Here is a 20,681-nt window from a genome sequence, read left to right as displayed (position 1 = left end):
GGTTTCGTACGGTCTGGTCGAAAATTCTGCGCAGTCCTGGTATTTGGGGTGCGGTTGAGGTCGTCCTTTCACGTAGGTGGCGCAGTCGGATGTAGCGATCTTGGGCGGGGGTGGTTACCCGTGGTCCGCCCGACCTTTGCCGATCACGTGTTGGTCCATGCTGTTGAAACCGATCACATAGCCTTGTGATGGTGCTGGAACCGACATTGAAAACCCTGGCTACAGCTGATCGGGATTCCCTTGCCTACAAGCGGCCTATGACGTTTTTCTTTGCACTTCTGTTAATCTTGGCATGTTGTTGAACTGTCACTGTTCGATTGACGAAGATGCCAGGCAATCAAACACCCTGCACTTTATTACCGTTCATAGTGCTGCTGCACGTGTAGTACGTGTAGCTCCATTGCCCTTTTGTTAATACATTGGGAGCGTTTTTTTCCGAATCGTATGTTTCCCGACTAATGGTTTGCATGCCCTTGTTGTGATAATTATCATCCGGGAAATTTGTAAACTGACACAATAACACATTAAATATCTTCATTTTGTACCGCATGATCCCATAATTTTGCTTTTATGGCGGAAAATATCCGTTTTGCGTTTCTTTTTTTGAAGAGTATAGCTTTGCTGTGGCGCGTACGTGCGTGTAAGTGTGGTTTAAGGCCGCTCTAGTCGTTCAGTAATATAAGCTTCATGTCAGAGGAAAGCCTGAAATATGCAGCTCTTAGACTTGTATCATCAGACGTTTACCACTTTGGTGAAACTCACGAGCACGAGAATACTACTGGCCTATCCCTTGATACTTCAGTATATATTAAATATTTACATTGTAACTTGTTTTAATACCCACTGTTTAGAGAGCATGCCATACATCTGGGATGGACTGACACTACACTGTAAAAAATGTGTTTAGAATGTAAACCCGGAAAAGACATGTTTAGGAATGTGTTTAAATCCGAAGCAGAATAAACATTTGGTGTTTTTTATCTAAACACTTTTAGGTTCTAAACACATGAAATGAGATATCGTCTCACAGTCTAAACACCGCCTAAACACACCATTTCTATAATCAAAACATATCTAAACATGCCTTGTCTGTGTTTACATTCTGAACACATTTTTTACAGTGTGGTATTTATCTCATACAGGAAGTTTACAATAACAGAATATCGGATTACCCTGTCTGGCGCTCGGCATTAAGGGGCTAAAACAAGGACTGGTCGGCTCGGAGTCAGTATACTCTGTCTGAGTGGGGTATTCATGTTAAACTGCGGCATGGTATCTCAGTGAGCTAGCACTATAAATCGGCATCAGCCGGACTAGTAAAAGCAGCCACACAAACACACACACGTACATGCACGTCGCTATATAAGTGCAATAATCTTGGACGCGACGTTAAACACCATTTCACCTCACATCTCTTAGGTCATATTGACATTGTTTGCAAAATCGGTTTTTTGACGAGTGATGTTAAGTTTTCTACCAGTTTCTATTTCCAGCCAGGGTTCACTGCCTCTAAACCTTAACATACATCACCGGAATTTACTCAAGATTACACAATACAATTATTCTTCACACTTCAACGTTAATTTAGAATAAGAATAGAAAACATTGTAGAGCTATTACATAAGCTTCTGTGTCATATTTGCTTTGTCGAACGAAGTCCGAGGACTTGATCATGTCAAATTTCTGAAGATGATATTTAGCTTCATTTCCAATACTGTTAAAAGCGGCGTTAAACCAAACTCACTGACTCACTCTCTCACTCACTTCATTTCCAATATCCTGGCATCCATAGTCTAACCTCGAGATAGTTTCCCGGCCACACACGGAGTTGAAGAAGCATTACCGGAACGACGGGGCTTGTAACAGGGTGACATGTGACGCCGAATGCATTCAAGGGAGATGTTTCAATATATTTCCCTTGGTATCCAAGCAACACTGTCGAGTAATTGTTTTTATTGTATAATTACTGCTCAACACGGAAAGATGGATATGTACGTCTTTGGATTGACCAATCATAACTACTGCATGCCTACACACAGACGGTAAATTTCCATGATTGAAAATCATGTTAACTACGTCAAACGTACATTCGGGTTGATTCGGCTTATTCCGTCTATAGTTCTTATGTGCCAGACGATTTTGCTGTAGTTATTATAAATTTAGTTAACAATTTGAGGCAATATATATGGTCGAGCATACATAAGGTCACAACTGAATACCGGTAGATTTTGTTGTGTAATGTGACATTGTCATGCGAAACAAGTAAATACAGGTCCAACATGGCTACCGCCTAATGCTGGATGAGATCACACAGTGGACTGGTATGAGCCGATTGTCCCTGGGAGCCAATTGACCGTGGTCTAGACGCTGATTGGTTAACACTGTTGTTCATTCTGTCAATTTCTGATTGATATGTTTGTCCCGCATCGTTGCAGCATGCGGCAGGCTGATGGAGCGATACGAATGCGAGATAATTAAAGATTGCATCAGTGATAAGCCTGTAAATGTAGATGGAAATGGTTATTTTTATTTGAAGAAATAAAGGCAAATGATGTTTTGTATTTCCAGAATAGAATTTCACAGTCACACAAACACACGACACACATATATGTATGTGTGCGTATTAGAAAAAAAACACACGCACGCACGCACGCACGCACGCAAACGAGTGTTTGACAATTGAGAAAAGACCCACCTTTTAGTGATTCAAGGACACACATGCTGCCCCTTGTATCTGATGGGGTTGCCAATCTCATTAAACTCAGATCTTAGTTCATGCTATCGCTAAACAAAGATCCGAGGACATCCAATAACGGGTCACGACAGAACGACCTTTCATCCGACCAGTCGCTTACCAGATCATGAAAGAGACAGTCGGAATGTGTTTTCTGATCATGCAACCTCGAAAACGTTAACACGGGGTGTTCCAAACGACAGTAACGGCGACTGATTCCGTCAAAATTATCGTCTATCTCTCGCTTCGGAGGAATAAACATTTGAACGGAGGAGGCGTTGTCATACTGTCATACAATCGCAACTATGTATTAGACATTCCGGAATGTTCGTTTGTTCAGTATTCAAAATTATAATAGAGAACTGTATCAACATTTTTTTCAAGCGTAGTCTGAAATAGAGGTCGCCAGGTTTAAACGAGTGCCGTGAAGCTCGAGAAAGCTGCTTTCTAACTGGCTGATGTCGACTTCTTGTTAGTCGTTTCAGTGGTCGGTCAAAGTTTGCGAAAGGTCGTTCTGACGTGACCCGCAATGGGATGTCCTCAGATCTTTGTTTAGCGGTAGCGAGAACTTAGATCTGATTTTAATGAGATTGAGGGGGTAGCGTGGGTGTCTGGGGGTGCTTCCGCCCAGTATAGATTGACAGAGGTGCTTGTCAACAAATAACTGACACTATTCTTGCAAGTGCAAATCACAAAGACGATATACGTATCATTACAGACAATACTTTTAACATTAATCTCTAGTTCTTTAATTTAAATTCATTTATTTAAATTGTAGTATCAGATTATAAGTAACTCGTGTAACTGCGCATTGGGTGGGTGAGTGTTGTTTAACGCCACAGGCGGCAATATGCTAGTTATATCGCTAGACAAACCAGTGACTTAAAGTAAGAACAAGGGTTCACTAGATCACGATACGCGTGGTCCTTTGATGTCTGACATGGATCGCCATGGGAATCCACATTTAAAAATCAAAGAAAACAGGGTTTTCATTTTGATGGACATCCTGTGTTAGCCTGTGTCGACTGGACATCTCGCTGCCTGTCTTAGATGTGTCGACTGAACATCTCGCAGCTTGTGTCAGATGTGTCGACTGGACATCTCGCTGTCTGTGTTAGATGTGTCGACTGGACATCTTGCTGCCTGTGTTAGATGTGTCGACTGGACGTCTTGCTGCCTGTGTTAGATCTGTCGACGGGACATCTCGCTGCCTGTGTCAAATTTGTTGACTGGACATCTCGCTGCCTGTGTCAGATGTGTCGACTGGACATCTTGCTGCCTGTGTCGACTGGACATCTTGCTGTTTGTGTTAGATGTGTCGACTGGACATCTTGCTGCCTGTGTCGACTGGACATCTTGCTGTCTGTGTTAGATGTGTCGACTGGACATCTTGCTGCCTGTGTCAGATGTGTCGACTGGGCATCTCGCTGCCTGTGTTAGATGTGTCGACTGGACATTTCGCTGCCTTTGTCAGATGTGTCGACTGGACATCTTGCTGCCTGTGTTAGATGTGTCAACTGGACATCTCGCTGTCTGTGTTAGATGTGTCGACTGGACATCTTGCTGTCTGTGTTAGATGTGTTGACTGGACATCTCGCTGCCTGTGTCAGATGTGTCAACTGAACATCTCGCTGCTTGTGTCAAATGTGTCGAGTGGACATCTCGCTGCCTGTGTTAGATGTGTCGACTGGACATCTCGCTGCCTGTGTTAGATGTGTCGACTGGACATCTCGCTGCCTGTGTTAGATGTGTTGACTGGACATCTTGTTGTCTGTGTCAGATGTGTCGACTGGACATCTCGCTGCCTGTGTCAGATGTTTCGACTGGATATCTTGCTGCATGTGTCAAATGTGTCGACTGGACATCTTGCTGCTTGTGTTAGATATGTCGACTGGACATCTCGCTGCCTGTGTCAGATGTTTCGACTGGATATCTTGCTGCTTGTGTCAAATGTGTCGACTGGGCATCTTGCTGCCTGTGTCAGATGTGTCGATTGGACATCTTGTTGTCTGTGTCAGATGTGTCGACTGGACATCTTGCTGCCTGTGTTAGATGTGTGAACTGGACATCTTGCTGCCCGTGTAAGATGTGTTGACTGGACATCTCGCTGCCTGTGTCAGATGTGTCGACTGAACATCTTCCTGCCCAGTCAAATGTGTCAACTGGACATATTGCCGACCTGTGTTAGATGTGTCGACTGGACATCTTGCTGCCTATGTCGACTGGACATCTTGCTGCCTGTGTCGACTGGACATCTTGCTGCCTGTGTCAAATGTGTCGACTTGACATCTCGCTGCTTGTGTTAGATGTGTCGACTGGATATCTTGCTGCCTGTGTCGGCTGGACATCTTGCTGCCTGTGTTAGATGTGTCGACTGGACATCTTGCTGCCTGTGTCAAATGTGTCGACTGGACATCTCGCTGCCTGTGTTAGATGTGTCGACTGGATATCTTGCTGCCTGTGTTAGATGTGTCGACTGGACATCTTGCTGTCTGTGTTAGATGTGTCGACGGGACATCTTGCTGCGTGTGTCAGATGTGTCGACTGGACATCTTGCTGCTTGTGTTAGATGTGTCGACTGGACATCTCGCTGCCTGTGTCAGATGTGTCGACTGAACATCTTGCTGCCCGTGTAAGATGTGTCGACTGGACATCTCGCTGCCTGTGTCAGATGTGTCGACTGAACATCTTGCTGCCTGTGTCAAATGTGTCGACTGGACATCTTGCCGACCTGTGTTAGATGTGTCGACTGGACATCTTGCTGCCTGTGTCGACTGGACATCTTGCTGCCTGTGTCGACTGGACATCTTGCTGCCTGTGTCAAATGTGTCGAGTGGACATCTCGCTGCTTGTATTAGATGTGTCGACTGGATATCTTACTGCCTGTGTCGACTGGACATCTTGCTGCCTGTGTCGACTGGACATCTTGCTGCCTGTGTTAGATGTGTCGACTGGACATCTCGCTGCCTGTGTCAAATGTGTCGACTGGACATCTCGCTGCCTGTGTTAGATGTGTCGACTGAACATCTTGCTGTCTGTGTCAAATGTGTCGACTGGACATCTTGCTGCCTGTGTAAGATGTGTCGACTGGACATCTTGCTGCCCGTGTCAGATGTGTCGACTGGACATCTTGCTGCCTGTGTTAGATGTGTGAACTGGACATCTTGCTGTCAGATGTGTCAAGGGCACGGCACATAAGTTATACGTAGACCTGTAAAAATCCGGGGTAGAATAGGTCTTCAGAAAAACATGTTTGCTGTAAAAGGCGACTATGCTTGTTGTAAGAGGCGACTATAACGGGATCGTGTTGTCAGGCTCGCTGACTTGGTTGATGCATGTCATCGTATTCCATTTGCGTGGATCGATGTTCATGATGTCAATCACTGGATTGTCTGGTCCAGACTCGATTATTTACAGACCGCCGTCATATAGCTGGAATATTGCTGAGTGCGACGTTAAACAACAAACAAACAAACAAAACGTAAAGTAACAAATCTAGGCATCTCCTAAATCCAATGCGTATGCTGCACGTGCTACAGATAAAACATCTAATATCCAAGAATGTGCTCGGGCACCAATAGTGGATTGTGTCAATCATCCATCCATGAAAACCCATTACTCTCTGTGCTATTTTGTAAGAATTAATTTTCATGATTTTTACATTGTACATAAATTGATTGTCCTGAATATTCAGCAAACATCCCGGATTCAATACTATAGTCTGGAAGGTCATTTAAGGTACCGACGTTTGCTACAATATCTGAAAAACTATCGGACCTACTCCAGTCAAAGTTGGTATTAGATTATTAAACAGTCATACATAACTGGATATTAAATTTAAAGACAAACGGTGCATGAATAAAAAATCTGTCTATTTAGCTATCACTATGTTTCAACAACAACCGGACCTGTTCGTCACGGGTGGAACGAGCATTCATTGAAACAGCCATCTGTATAATGCTACCCCTGCGTCACAGGGCCATATGACACAGTTGAACCAATCAACTCAACTCGAAAGGATGCACGGGAATCACGCACGTTGAGACGCCCAATTCTAACACCGTAATCGTGCGTGCGTGATTCCCGTGCACCTTTTCGAGTTGAGGTATTGAAATATCATTGAGCAACCCAACCTTGAAATCAGAGGCGACTTTGGGTGGTCAGGCTCTCTCGCTTGATACAGGTCATCGTAGCCTGTTGAAGCGATGCTCATGATTTCAGTCACTGGACTGTCTGATCCAGACGCGATTATTTGCAGACGGCCAACACTGGACGATGACTGACCAACCAACCAAGAGCCACGTGTACTTCAATGACCGGAGTCATTTCCGTCTTCACCTGCCCTTCATAAAATAACTGCCATTAGAAACACATAATGATCGCAATGTAAATCAAAATTTTAAGCACGAACCTCAAACCCCATACCCAGCGTTAAGAGCAGCAGATGTTTGCTGTTAGGTTTGCTCCAATGAAATACGATACGGGCGTTCATGACTAGTTGACAAGAATGATAGATTTTTAGATCGTGGTTATTATAAAATATTAGATAGCACAATCGGTCAATAATAACGTCAAAATCCCATGAGGCTGGGATTCATGTCGCTTGCCACAACATTTCAACTTCATCACCGTATATGTAAATTTAACTGCTAAACGGCCATTCCTTGATTAAGATTTAATTACATAATAAAGTCGTTCTGATACCATTAACGTTGTTTATTTACTCAAGTGACACGATGTACACCAATCCAGTAACTAAAATCATATCCTTATTAGACAATGTCTCAATTCATGCATGACACTTAGTGAGTGAGTGAGTGAGTGGGTGAGTGTCATTTTACGCCACACCAATGACATTTATTACAACAACTAGATCTAGAATCAAAGTTGAGACCGTGGAACGCTGTTGTGGAGCGCTGTTGTGGAACGTGGGGAAACGCAGAATATTCGTTTCCAATGTTCATAAATTCACGATTCTAAAACCTTTCCAGGTTCCCATCGATAAAAGTCCTGACGCAAGTGCACGCGCATCACGTTACCGTACACTTTTATCTACTGAATATGTAATAGCTCCTATTGATACGGAACAGATGGGCTACATACCTTTACAATATAGCAAGGCTGTAATTATTTGATATATTAAGTCCATACATAGCGACGTCATAACTTGATAATGATTCATTTCATATATATGATATTATTCGTTCCGTTGTATGTGGTTTACCCTGTTTATAGAGAATATTAAATACTGAACGTGTTCAATCAATTATGATAAACAGCTCTATCATCCATATACATGTCAACACTACTGTCATGGGTCTTGTGAACGTTCAATGAAATTGCGAAATGAGTTACTTCAATTGGTTTACTCGACGTTACGTCAAATCGAACTCACTCAGAACTCTACCTTGATAAGACGACCGCCACCGTGGTCTAGTGGTAGAGCGATCCCCGGCCGCGTCATACCAATAAGACGTTCAAAGATGGTACTTGTCGTTACCCTGTCTGGCGCTCGGCATTAAGGGGCTAAAACAAGGACTGGTCGGCTCGGAGTCAGTATATTGTGTCTGAGTTGAGTTTTCATGTTAAACTGCGGCATGGTATCTCAGTGAGCTAGCACTATACATCGGCATCAGTCCCCACTAGTCCTCAACAGTCAAGCAGTCAATCTCTCGTGTAGCGCAGGGCCGATTCGGCTCGTCTTCACCTGGGTGGTATTCCGGGTGGTTCCGTTGGCAATGTTAATCTGCCAGCTGGCTGACCACCCGATCCCGTTTGTCGCCTCTTACGTCAAGGACAGGCATCTTTTACGGCAAGCATGGGTTGCTGAAGACCTATTCTACCCCGGACCTTCACAGTTCCATTAGTAAGTGAGTGAGTGAGTATAGTTTTACGCCGCTTTTAGCAATATTCCAGCAATATAACGGCGGGGGACACCAGAAATGGGCTTCACACATTGTACTCATGTCGGGAATCGAACCCGGGTCTTCGGCGTGACGAGCCAATCCATTAGTAAGAAAACGGCATTGTTCCAAATAAAATAAAACAATATTTCGACCATTTCTATCATCGTGTCTCTGAGCAACCCTGCACAAAGATGTACTCCTCTATATGGTGACATCTACACCAACACTTCCTGTCATTTCTAGACATCTTGTCCCTGTACTGAGTGCTAAACGTAACTTTTCACTGGAACTACAGCACATATTATGTATAAAAGCGACAGAACCCCTTCCAAACAAATCGCGGCAGATTCCGACTATATCGTGATGAAGTGCTTAATATGAATTACTATCAAAGAATGTTCGCGAAAAGGGGAACGTATCCTGCCCCAACGGTGTCACCCGTCACAAACACATGCAAAAGCAAGTCAATTGTTCACCTGAAAACACACACACGGGAACATATGGTAAGACAAAATACTTGTACCATATTTTACAACTGTTCGATGACAACACTTGGCAAGGAATGAACTCTTATCAGAGACATATTATTCTTTTAGAGACTGTATTAAAACTTCCTCTTAAGAAATTATTGATCAAGATGAGTTAGCGAAAATACTATTCTTATCAGATACAAAATTTAGCAATATTGACGACGCCCTATTTCTAACCCCGTCCCTTCCTCGATGACTAGACTAAACCCAGTTCCATGGGTCGTTCAGCTCTCTCTAAGATTGTGTTTACACCATCAATATTTGACGCCAGATCACACACAGTACAGCACGTCGAGGACAATGTTGACCGGGGGCCCAGTCGGTCTGCTCCAGCTAGACACAGCTCTTCCACGACCGCGTTGATCGGCTGACACACCCGCATCTGGTCGATATGGGCTGCACATATTACAGCATGGGCAATATAAGTAGGGACACAAATAGGTGACACGAATGAAGATTATGTTATAATGCAGTTGCCATGACGAGCAATAAAAGATGACTTCAAACACAAAGCAATACATCCTGCATACAGTTTGGGGGGGGGGGGGGGGGGGGGGGGGGGACTGTGTTATATGACTACTCATCTATCTGCTAGACAACATACACGAGACCCGAGACTTGTTTTTCTATCGATTGATTCATCATCTTGGGAAGGATCACTTCACTGTATGCCAGTCTCACAGTTCCTGAACCATATTATGTTTCCTCCCGCCCAGCCTTTTCTGTTATGTCAAAGCTCTAAATGAAGCAAGTCTAGATTTTCCTTCTCACTGGGACTCCTTTTCAATTTAAATGGAGTCATTTGTTTATATCAAATAAAGATTTTCAGAGATTACACGTTAGTCTAATCTTCAAGGTAATCAATTCACTTCTTTTCACCTCTCCATAACAGTGATCTTACGTTTTGCGCCGATTGTTTCGGGGATAACAATCTTTTGGTTATTCAAGAAGAAATCAATTTTACGGAAATATACTATTCGTGGCATGACAGATTAACTATAGTAATATGGAAAATAGGGAGGTCTTTAAATAGCATACAGTGTATAATGAAACATGTATTCGTACTAAATAGAACGTTGGACTTTTAAACGCCTTGATCTGTTCACATTTGAATGATATGCGGTAACTCGTGCAGAGAACATGTTTTTGTTTACAAACTCGTAATCAGTATACAACGGGGACGCACACTGTACATCAACAAAAGTACCTTTGAAATATAAACAAATGGAATCTCTATTCAAACCGGTCGTACTATATTTTGCATTTTGCAATGTTACCAACCATTTCTTTCAAACATTTCTCACATAAAGTCACTTGAATCTTGAAGAAAGTCAGAACGGTCCATGCTCTCAGCGTTAAGAATTAATCATGTGGTCGTTTAGAGATCTTAAGCCCCTTTCACCCACACATGATCCGTTTTCACTCTCAAGAAAGTGTTCCGGCTCAATACTGTTCATAAAGTGTTGCATTTTCTATGGAATACTGTAAGGGACATTCTCGCGATCTCGCATTCTCGCGATCTCGACCTTTGGAAACGAGCTAAATATGCCAAAAACACGAGAATGCGAGATCGCGAGAACGCGAGATTTGGCCAAAATCTCGCGTTCTCGCGATCTCGCATTCTCGTGTTTTTGGTACATAGCACTTTTTGTCAAAAGTCGACAACGCGAGAATGCGACATTTGGACATGATGCAAAATCTCGCAATCTCGCAATCTCGACTTGTCAAATTAGGCCACAAAAAAACGAAATCGCGAGAACGCGAGAATGCGACATTTCATTTTCTCGCGATCTCGCGTTCTCGTGTTCTCGCGTTTTAGACGCTGTCCGTGCGCATGCGTAATATCATAAGGTCAAGCGCATGCGCACGTTAGTAGTCCTATGGTCATGCTTCTTTCATGCTCTTCATTCTCCAAGTAGCATTTAGCAAACTTATGACTTGAGCTTGGAAATGCTATGTACACAACGTTTTTACAGTTTCCTATGCACTTTATAATAAACCCCCCAACATGCACAATATAATTTACAAAAGAAATTGTGTGCATGAATCTCCAATAATGGTGAAAACATTAATGTGTCCGAAAGCTGGAAACAAAACTATCACAGTCAGTGAGTGAGTGAGTAATATTGCTTAAAGCCGCATCAGCAGTATTGCAGCTATTCGCGGCTACACTGTGAGTTACAGAAATAATCACAAGCCAGTGAGTTTCTCAATGAGGCAATTTCACACACGGCTAGAATATTCATTAAAATAAAATTCTCACAGACCAATTTGTAGCATTCGGATAAAATGATATTGTCCGATGTTTTTTTTTGTTTATGTTTTTTTATACGATACCATATTCGCTACTTTAATTAATTGATTTTCATCCCGCCTGACAACAAAACATCCTGCCTTACATTATTCTAATGCCCTCAAATTCCTTGAAATAGAAGTATCGTTAGTATGAGTGTTCCTACTTTCTTTACCTGATAAAATACTCCGCACACGTAGCCCTACTGAACACACATGATGCATGCGAATCGCATCCGTCGGCAGCAATCGTACACATATGCCTAAAGTAGGTTAATAAGAACAAAATAAAACGTTAAATTTAAACGTCTTCTGTCTCCCATGTTTTTAAAAAATCAATCAAACTGTAACTATTAATTTATTGCGGCCTTAACATCCAAATGACAGGCATGCTTATACTGGAAAAGTACCCCCAATATCAAGCCTGGGGGACCGGCATGGCTCTGAACAAGGGAGTGAGTTTAACACTGCTTTGACCAGTATTTATATTTCAGTTATATCCCGGCTTGTAGGTTTAAAGGGGCACTAATCTCCTTCTCGGCTGTCTAACTCTGCCAGCGGGGGTTCACTATCTGCCGATTTGCTCGCTGACGCAACTGAGCGTGACAAGACTACCGTGTTCAAGAACACTGATTGGTTACCTTTAATCTCTGAATCTCAGACACAGGGCGCATGTTAATTAATTTCGTCAGCCTAAACAAACGGACAAAAAGAACGATGGAAGCTCATCGGATGTCGTTATTTGGAAATACCCCAGATGGCTATAAACTGAGGGCCAAAAGAAACGTTACCAACATTAACTGATTTGCCACTTTGAAACAAAGATGCCAACCTGTTCAAAAACAGTAAAGAACACATTTCACGAATACAACCTTCATGTTCTCTGTCGTTCTTTACACGTGCTTTACGGATTTTGGGAAATATTGGTGTTTTCAGCATTTTTATAAAACATTCTTTCCCCAATTACCGTGCAATCCCGGGTATAAGTTACGCACGGATCTGTTCCCTATCACTGGTTGCGATGATTAACACCAACGAACATGCCAAGACTGACCGCTGTCCAGAGGGAGAGAGCCATATGTATGCTGCAGATAGGAGCGACACGGAGAGCGGTTGCCATTAACATGCTCCAAGATGACCATTACCAGACTGGTCGCACGTCTCCGACAGACCGGCAGAACCGCAGACAGACCACGGAGTGGCAGACCAAAGGTCACGTAACCGCAACATGACCGCTTTTTACGGGTACTTCATCCGAGGAAAATATTTCTTACTGTGACGTCATCAGCTGCCAACAACTTAGGACATCCGGTCAGCAGACAAACAGTGACCAGACGACTACGACATTATGGTCTCCGGGCTTATCGCCCTTTCAAGGGCATGACCTTGACCCGTCAACATCGACGCGCTAGATTGACGTGGTGCAGGCAAACTCAGCGATGGCAACAAAGGGTTTGGCGGCGAGTGCTGTTTAGTGACGAGAGCAGGTTCCAACTCTTCAAACCTGATGGGCGGACGCGAGTTTATCGACGACGTGGTGAACGTACGGCTCCTGGTTGTGTCCAGGAGGTTGAACCTTACGGGGGCGGAAATGTGATGGCCTGGGGCGGCATTTGCGGGGACGAGAAGACGGAACGTCTCATCATCGAAGTCAATCTGACAGCACAACGCTACATTGACAATATCTCACGGCCAGTGGTTCTTCCTTTCATCCAGCGACAACAACGGACGGTGTTCCAACAAGATAACGCCACACCCCATAAAGCCCGTATTACTAGAGACTTCCTCAACGCCAACAACGTGACTGTCCTGCCGTGGCCAGCTCGATTACCAGATCTCTGGGACCAGCTGGGGCGTCGTCTTCGGAAACGTCAACATCCTCCCTTCACGAGACAAGCGTTGATCGTTGCCCTCCGTGAGGAATGGAATCGGATACCTTCGGTCGATGTGAGGACACTTGTCTACTCAGTTCGACGCCGCATTCGAAGATGCATTGCCGCTCATGGAGGTCATATCCCGTATTGAACGGTCTGGGCCGTCGTCACCTTAAAGTTGTAACCAATGTTGTTGATCGAATACTGGACGAATGACCCCTTGTCAAGAAATGTCCCTTGAGGTCAAGGACTTTGTTGTCGAATTAGCAATTTTACGTTTCAGAATGAAACAATACAATAATTGGCCCATGGGAGAGATGGTGTAAATATTGAGTTTTTGAACTCTTTTTTTTTCATTTTTCCTTCCTTAGTATGTTCCCATGAAAACAGCATGCTTATTTTTGTAAATACCTTTGACCGAGACTGGGAAAAGACCGTAGAGTTTCTGGACTTTTGGGTTTCCAGAATTAAAATGGGACGTGTTAATTGTTATTGCTGCTTCAATTTGTGTTGGTCATATTTTACCCTAGAAATATCGTTGGTAACGTTTCTTTTGGCCGTCAGTTTATTTTTATAGTTTAAAAAATGGTATCCCAGCAGTGAAAGCATTTTCGGATTTTGGATTGCGCGTATAATACGATTGCTACCTCTTGTTGTAATCCACGTTTTCTGGCATAACCCTACACCTGTGTCTTTGCTCAGTAGCACTACTCAGATTACCTGACAAAGGTTCCCATTTGGCATGTCTTGTGTCTGGGGTAATTATTTCATCTGAATCCAGGTTTGAATTGAGGTGAAATGTATGTTATGTAATATTCACGTGGCAGCCCAGAAAGAGGAGTGATCAGTTCATTTACTTTTTTGTACACGGATCATTCCTCGCCATCAAAAGTTCCACAGAAAATACGTTCATTGATTAATCACTGTTATCTTGCACAGTGGATTTGTAAGTGTTTACATGTGTAGGTTTACTAAAGCAGACGGAATACACTCATATCATGGCGTGAAGTGCCGATGTAAAAACAACATACTTGGTTCAAAGGATTAGCCGATAATACGTTTATTGATTGTTCATCAAGTCCATGGATATTTTTAAAGCACCATGGACATCATGAACATAATTGTCACACGTGCTATCTTAGCTGACCGATGAGACTTGACACCTTTGTAAAAACATCTGAAAGAAACTTAGTGATCAGTTGCGAAACGAACACGGGTTATAATAATTATCCAGAAACGCTATATGTATAAATTTTAACATTTGAATGTAACAGAGCCATGTGACGTCGAATAAGTTTATTTGTACAGCTGCAGACGTATGGGATATTGTTCCTGTATGTGAATATTCACGGATACATTCCTCGAGCAAGGAAGCTGCCCAAATGTATACATAAAACTGCGATGGGTCGTAATTATGATATTTGCATTTTGTTTTCATTCATTTGCTGTTGCATTGGATAGAATCAGTTTTGTTCCTCTGGTACCTGTAGGCGTGTATACATGTATATTACACTCAATGAGTAAAAAGTCATTCACTCAGGCAATTTATAAAATGTCTAAATATTTCAGTAATATAGAAATTGACTGAATCCAAGTCCAGATTGACTAACAATTTTTAAGAGGTTCAAAAGGGCTTAAAAATAGACTATTTATCCTAGTATTAGAGTGAGTGAGTGTGTTTGTTTTTATCCCCCTTTTAGCACTATTTCAGGGTGTGTGTGTGTGGTGGTGGGGGGTGGGGCAATAACTAAGGCAATAACTAAGGCAACAACCAGCCTAGGGGCATTTCTGTAGATCAGTGCCCGTTTAAAATGAGAGGAAACCTTCCATTGTAGGTTTCTGGCACATCCAAGGGACGCAACTCTACACAACGAATTGCGACAACTCAGACGACTGAGCCACAAGATGACTGTATAGGCAATCAGCACCAAAAAACACTACAACGCGAGATCGCGACACTTGACCAATGTCGCAATCTCGCGTTCTCGCGTTCTCGTGTTTTTGAAAATAGTTACATATAACTGTATAGGCAATTACCAAAAACACGAGAACGCGAGATCGCGACAATTGACCAATCTCGCAATCTCGCGTTCTCGCGTTCTCGTGTTTTTGAAAATAGTTACATACAACTGTATAGGCTATTAGCACAAAAACACGAGAACGCGAGATCGCGAGATCGCGACACTTGACTAATTGCGCAATCTCGCGTTCTCGCGTTCTCGTGTTTTTGAAAATAGTTACATATAACTGTATAGGCTATAAGCACAAAAACACGAGAACGCGAGATCGCGACACTTGACCAATGTCGCAATCTCGCGTTCTCGCGTTCTCGTGTTTTTGAAAATAGTTACATACAACTGTATAGGCTATTAGCACAAAAACACGAGAACGCGAGATCGCGACACTTGACCAATGTCGCAATCTCGCGTTCTCGCGTTCTCGTGTTTTTGAAAATAGTTACATATAACTGTATAGGCAATAACCACAAAAACACGAGAACGCGAGATCGCGACAATTGACCAATCTCGCAATCTCGCGTTCTCGCTTTCTCGTGTTTTTGAAAAAAGTTACATATAAGTGTATAGGCTATTAGCACAAAAGCACGAGAACGCGAGATCGCGACAATTGACCAATGTCGCAATCTCGCGTTCTCGCGTTCTCGTGTTTTTGAAAATAGTTAATATAACTGTATAGGCAATTACCAAAAACACGAGAACGCGAGATCGCGACAATTGACCAATCTCGCAATCTCGCGTTCTCGCGTTCTCGTGTTTTTGAAAATAGTTACATACAACTGTATAGGCTATTAGCACAAAAACACGAGAACGCGAGATCGCGAGATCGCGACACTTGACTAATTGCGCAATCTCGCGTTCTCGCGTTCTCGTGTTTTTGAAAATAGTTACATATAACTGTATAGGCTATAAGCACAAAAATACGAGAACGCGAGATCGCGACACTTGACTAATGTCGCAATCTCGCGTTCTCGCGTTCTCGTGTTTTTGAAAATAGTTACATATAACTGTATAGGCAATTAGCACAAAAACACGAGAACGCGAGATCGCGACACTTGACCAATCTCGCAATCTCGCGTTCTCGCGTTCTCGTGTTTTTGAAAATAGTTACATACAACTGTATAGGCTATAAGCACAAAAACACGAGAACGCGAGAACGCGAGATAGCGATATTGGTAAAGTGACGCGTTCTCGCGTTCTCGTGTTTTTGTGCTAATTGCCTATACACTTAAATGTAACTATTTTCAAAAACACGAGAACGCGAGAACGCGAGAACGCGACATTTGTCAAGTGTCGCGATCTCGCGTTCTCGTGTTTTTGTGCTAATTGCCTATACACTTAAATGTAACTATTTTCAAAAACACGAGAACGCGAGAACGCGAGATTGCGACATTGGTAAAGTGTCGCGATCTCGCGATCTCGCATTCTCGTGTTTTTGTGCTAATTGCCTACACACTTATATGTAACTATTTTCAAAAAGACGAGAACGCGAGATTGCGACATTAGTAAAGTGTCGCGATCTCCCGTTCTCGTGTTTTTGTGCCAATTGCCTATACAGTTGTATGTAACTATTTTCAAAAACACGAGAACGCGAGAACGCGAGATTGCGACATTGGTAAAGTGTCGCGTTCTCGCGTTCTCGTGTTTTTGTGCTAATTGCCTATACAGTTGTATGTAACTATTTTCAAAAACACGAGAACGCGAGAACGCGACATTTGTCAAGTGTCGCGATCTCGCGTTCTCGTGTTTTTGTGCTAATTGCCTATACACTTAAATGTAACTATTTTCAAAAACACGAGAACGCGAGAACGCGAGATTGCGACATTGGTAAAGTGTCGCGATCTCGCGATCTCGCATTCTCGTGTTTTTGAGCTAATTGCCTACACACTTATATGTAACTATTTTCAAAAAGACGAGAACGCGAGATTGCGACATTAGTAAAGTGTCGCGATCTCGCGTTCTCGTGTTTTTGTGCCAATTGCCTATACACTTAAATGTAACTATTTTCAAATACACGAGAACGCGAGATTGCGACATTTGTCAAGTGTCGGGATCTCGCGATATCGCGTTCTCGTGTTTTTGTGCTATTGGCTATACACTTATATGTAACTATTTTCAAAAACACGAGAACGCGAGAACACGAGATTGCGACATTGGTCAAGTGTCGTGATCTCGCGTTCTCGTGTTTTTGTGCTAATTGCCTACACAGTTATATGTAACTATTTTCAAAAACACGAGAACGCGAGAACGCGACATTTGTCAAGTGTCGCGATCTCGCGTTCTCGTGTTTTTGTGCTAATTGCCTATACACTTAAATGTAACTATTTTCAAAAACACGAGAACGCGAGAACGCGAGATTGCGACATTGGTAAAGTGTCGCGATCTCGCGATCTCGCATTCTCGTGTTTTTGTGCTAATTGCCTACACACTTATATGTAACTATTTTCAAAAAGACGAGAACGCGAGATTGCGACATTAGTAAAGTGTCGCGATCTCCCGTTCTCGTGTTTTTGTGCCAATTGCCTATACAGTTGTATGTAACTATTTTCAAAAACACGAGAACGCGAGAACGCGAGATTGCGACATTGGTAAAGTGTCGCGTTCTCGCGTTCTCGTGTTTTTGTGCTAATTGCCTATACAGTTGTATGTAACTATTTTCAAAAACACGAGAACGCGAGAACGCGACATTTGTCAAGTGTCGCGATCTCGCGTTCTCGTGTTTTTGTGCTAATTGCCTATACACTTAAATGTAACTATTTTCAAAAAGACGAGAACGCGAGATTGCGACATTAGTAAAGTGTCGCGATCTCGCGTTCTCGTGTTTTTGTGCCAATTGCCTATACACTTAAATGTAACTATTTTCAAATACACGAGAACGCGAGATTGCGACATTTGTCAAGTGTCGGGATCTCGCGATATCGCGTTCTCGTGTTTTTGTGCTATTGGCTATACACTTATATGTAACTATTTTCAAAAACACGAGAACGCGAGAACACGAGATTGCGACATTGGTCAAGTGTCGTGATCTCGCGTTCTCGTGTTTTTGTGCTAATTGCCTACACAGTTATATGTAACTATTTTCAAAAACACGAGAACGCGAGAACGCGACATTTGTCAAGTGTCGCGATCTCGCGTTCTCGTGTTTTTGTGCTAATTGCCTATACACTTAAATGTAACTATTTTCAAAAACACGAGAACGCGAGAACGCGAGATTGCGACATTGGTAAAGTGTCGCGATCTCGCGATCTCGCATTCTCGTGTTTTTGTGCTAATTGCCTACACACTTATATGTAACTATTTTCAAAAAGACGAGAACGCGAGATTGCGACATTAGTAAAGTGTCGCGATCTCCCGTTCTCGTGTTTTTGTGCCAATTGCCTATACAGTTGTATGTAACTATTTTCAAAAACACGAGAACGCGAGAACGCGAGATTGCGACATTGGTAAAGTGTCGCGTTCTCGCGTTCTCGTGTTTTTGTGCTAATTGCCTATACAGTTGTATGTAACTATTTTCAAAAACACGAGAACGCGAGAACGCGACATTTGTCAAGTGTCGCGATCTCGCGTTCTCGTGTTTTTGTGCTAATTGCCTATACACTTAAATGTAACTATTTTCAAAAACACGAGAACGCGAGAACGCGAGATTGCGACATTGGTAAAGTGTCGCGATCTCGCATTCTCGTGTTTTTGTGCTAATTGCCTACACACTTATATGTAACTATTTTCAAAAAGACGAGAACGCGAGATTGCGACATTAGTAAAGTGTCGCGATCTCGCGTTCTCGTGTTTTTGTGCCAATTGCCTATACACTTAAATGTAACTATTTTCAAATACACGAGAACGCGAGATTGCGACATTTGTCAAGTGTCGCGATCTCGCGATATCGCGTTCTCGTGTTTTTGTGCTATTGGCTATACACTTATATGTAACTATTTTCAAAAACACGAGAACGCGAGAACACGAGATTGCGACATTGGTCAAGTGTCGCGATCTCGCGTTCTCGTGTTTTTGTGCTTGATTGCCTGTACAGTCATCTTGTGGCTCAGTCATCTGAGTTGTCGCAATTCGTTGTGTAGAGTTGCGTCCCTTGGATGTGCCAGAAACCTACAATGGTAGGGGCATTGCCTAAAAGTCGGGCCGGGCTGGGCCAAGACGGGCCAAAGTGTTACTGGCTAATTACTTCATTATCGGCGATCATACCTACACATAATTGATGCAACATACACACATGACATTAATGAACAATCACCAACAAAATACGCGCACCATAAATAAGTAATTCGGAGCAAATCGCTTGAAAACCAGAAAGTGGAGAAAGTGGAGCTGTGTGTAGGTGTCCTCCCATTTTATAGGGGCACTGATCTACAGCAATGCCCCGAGACTGGTTGTTGTCTTTGCTATTGTTTCCCCACCGTGAGTATCCGAATGATATAGCAGATATCAAGACTAGTTCGCGACCTGTGCTGCGCCATTCGTAAGCGCATGTATCGCTTTTATTCATTAGAGTATTTCATTGTGGGTATATTGTTTAGCCAAAATGTATAAAATTTCACGAAGGCAATTTTTGCAACGCCTAAATATTCAGTTATTTTACAAATTGACTGAAAATCGGTGAATTTATGTTATTGTAATTACGAATTCCAAACATTTTTATGTTTTAATTTCATCACCCAGTGACTGAAAATGATAGGATTATATTAAAGAAAACGAAATTCAAAGTACGTTTCTATAGTTTTGGCTTCTACTACTTGCGGGGCGGTCGGGTAGCCTAGTGGTTATTGCTGAAATAGTGCTAAAAGGGGGGTAAAATCAAACACACTCACTCACTCTAATACTAGGATAAATAGTCTATTTTTAAGCCCTTTTAGACCTCTTAAAAATTGTTAGTCAATCTGGACTCGGATTCAGTCAATTCTTATATTACTGATATATTTAGACATTTTATAAATTGCCTGAGTGAATCCCATTTTGCACATTGAGTGTAATATACATGTATACACGCCTACAGGTACCTGAGGAACAAAAATGATTCTATCCAATGCAACAGCAAATGAATGAAAACAAAATGCAAATATCATAATAACGACCCACCGAAGTTTTATGTATACATTTGGGCAGCTTCCTTGTTCGAGGAATGTATCCGTGAACATTCACAAATAGGAACAATATCCCATACGTCTGCAGCTGTACAAATAAATTTATTCGACTTCACATGGCTCTGTTACATTCAAATGTTTTAAAATATATACATATAGCGTTTCTGGATATTATAACTCGTGTTCGTTTCTCAACTGATCACTAAGTTTGTTTCAGATGTTTCACACAGGTGT

The sequence above is a fragment of the Haliotis cracherodii genome, unplaced genomic scaffold (assembly GCF_022045235.1).
Source record: "Haliotis cracherodii isolate W230 unplaced genomic scaffold, xgHalCrac1.p SCAF_1, whole genome shotgun sequence".
Lineage (NCBI taxonomy): Eukaryota > Metazoa > Mollusca > Gastropoda > Lepetellida > Haliotidae > Haliotis > Haliotis cracherodii.
The sequence above is the reverse complement of the archived record's forward strand: the minus strand, read 5'-3'. Positions refer to the sequence as shown.